Raw genomic sequence first — 2,816 nt, forward strand, 5'->3', positions numbered from 1 at the left:
CCACTAGTTCACCTGTAAGATCATTTTGACGCTTACTAGTTGACATGTAAGCCGCAAAACGCCCACTAGTTCACTCGTAGGATCATTTTGAGGCTTACTAGTGAAGATGTAAGCCACAAAACGCCCACTAGTTCACTAGTTGTTTGTTTGTTTGTTTGTTTGCTTATTGAACATAAAACATATACAGTAATAATTTGACAGAAAATAAGGTAGATAAAAAAGTAAAAAGAAAGAAATCAGTCTTCATTCAACACAGTTATTATGTTCAAGGGAGTAGTCAGTAAGACTAGTAAGTTCATTTTGAGGCTTACTAGTTGACATGTAAGCCGCAAAACGCCCACTAATTCACTCGTAAGATCAATTTGAGGCTTTCTAGTTGACATGTAAGCCGGAAAACGCCCACTAGTTCACGAGTAAGATCATTTTGAGACTTACTAGTTGACATGTAAGCCGCAAAACGCCCACTAGTTCACTAGTAAGATCATTTTGACGCTTACTAGTGAACATGTAAGGCCATAAATGTGCCCACTAGTTCACTAGTAAGATCATTTTGAGGCTTACTAATTGACATGTAAGCCACAAAACGCCCACTAGTTCACAAGTAAGATCATTTTGAGGCTTACTAGTTGACATGTAAGGCACAAAATGCTCACTAGTTCACTAGTAATTACTAGTGAAGATGTAAGCCAAAAACGCCAACTAGTTCACTAGTAAGATCATTTTGAGGCTTACTAGTTGACATGTAAGCCGCAAAACGCCCACTAGTTCACTCGTAAGATCATTTTGAGGCTTACTAGTTGACATGTAAGCCGCAAAACGCCCACTAGTTCACTAGTAAGATCATTTTGAGGCTTACTAGTTGACATGTAAGCCACAAAATGCCCACTAGTTCACTAGTAAGATCATTTTGAGGCTTACTAGGGAAGATGTAAGCCCCAAAACGCCCACTAGTTCACTAGTAAGATCATTTTGACGCTTACTAGTGAACATGAAAGGCCATAAATGTGCCCACTAGGTCACTAGTAAGATCATTTTGACGCTTACTAGTGAACATGTAAGGCCATAAATGTGCCCACTAGTTCACTAGTAAGATCATTTTGAGGCTTACTAGTTCACATGTAAGCCACAAAACGCCCACTAGTTCACTAGTAAGATCATTTTGACGCTTACTAGTGAACATGTAAGGCCATAAATGTGCCCACTAGTTCACTAGTAAGATCATTTTGAGGCTCACTAGTTGACATGTAAGCTGCAAAACGCCCACTAGTTCACTAGTAAGATCATTTTGAGGCTTACTAGTTGACATGTAAGCCGCAAAACGCCCACTAGTTCACTAGTAAGATCATTTTGACGCTTACTAGTTGACATATAAGCTGAAAAACGCCCACTAGTTCACTAGTAAGATCATTTTGAGGCTCACTAGTTGACATGTAAGCTGCAAAACGCCGACTAGTTCACTAGTAAGATCATTTTGAGGCTTACTAGTTGACATGTAAGCCGCAAAAAGCCCACTAGTTCACTAGTAAGATCATTTTGACGCTTACTAGTGAACATGTAAGGCCATAAATGTGCCCACTAGTTCACTAGTAAGATCACTTTGAGGCTTACTAGTGAAGATGTAAGCCACAAAACGCCCACTAGTTCACTAGTAAGATCATTTTGAGGCTTACAAGTGAAGATGTAAGCCACAAAACGCCCACTAGTTCACTAGTTGTTTGTTTGTTTGTTTGTTTGTTTGTTTATTGAACATAAAACATATACAGTAATAATTTGACAGAAAATAAGGTCGATAAAAAAGTAAAAAGAAAGAAATCAGTCTTCATTCAACACAGTTATTATGTTCAAGGGAGTAGTCAGTAAGACTAGTAAGATCATTTTGAGGGTTACTGGTTGACATGTAAGCCGGAAAACGCCCACTAATTCACTCGTAAGATCATTTTGAGGCTTACTAGTTGACATGTAAGCCACAAAATGCCCACTAGTTCACTAGTAAGATCATTTTGAGGCTTACTAGTGAACATGTAAGGCCATAAATGTGCCCACTAGGTCACTAGTAAGATCATTTTGACGCTTACTAGTGAACATGTAAGGCCATAAATGTGCCCACTAGTTCACTAGTAAGATCATTTGGAGGCTTACTAGTTGACATGTAAGCCACAAAACGCCCAATAGTTCACTAGTAAGATCATTTAGACGCTTACTAGTGAACATGTAAGGCCATAAATGTGCCCACTAGTTCACTTGTAAGATCATTTTGAGGCTTACTAGTTGACATGTAAGCCGCAAAACGCCCACTAGTTCACTAGTAAGGTAATTTTGACGCTTACTAGTGAACATGTAAGCCACAAAACGCCCACTAGTTCACTAGTAAGATCATTTTGACGCTTACTAGTGAACATGTAAGGCCATAAATGTGCCCACTAGTTCACTAGTAAGATCACTTTGAGGCTTACTAGTGAAGATGTAAGCCACAAAACGCCCACTAGTTCACTAGTAAGATCATTTTGAGGCTTACAAGTGAAGATGTAAGCCACAAAACGCCCACTAGTTCACTAGTTGTTTGTTTGTTTGTTTGTTTGTTTATTGAACATAAAACATATACAGTAATAATTTGACAGAAAATAAGGTCGATAAAAAAGTAAAAAGAAAGAAATCAGTCTTCATTCAACAGTTATTATGTTCAAGGGAGTAGTCAGTAAGACTAGTAAGATCATTTTGAGGGTTACTAGTTGACATGTAAGCCGTAAAACGCCCACTAATTCACTCGTAAGATCATTTTGAGGCTTACTAGTTGACATGTAAGCCACAAAATGCCC

This window comes from Hippocampus zosterae, chromosome 17, assembly GCF_025434085.1.
Source record: "Hippocampus zosterae strain Florida chromosome 17, ASM2543408v3, whole genome shotgun sequence".
Lineage (NCBI taxonomy): Eukaryota > Metazoa > Chordata > Actinopteri > Syngnathiformes > Syngnathidae > Hippocampus > Hippocampus zosterae.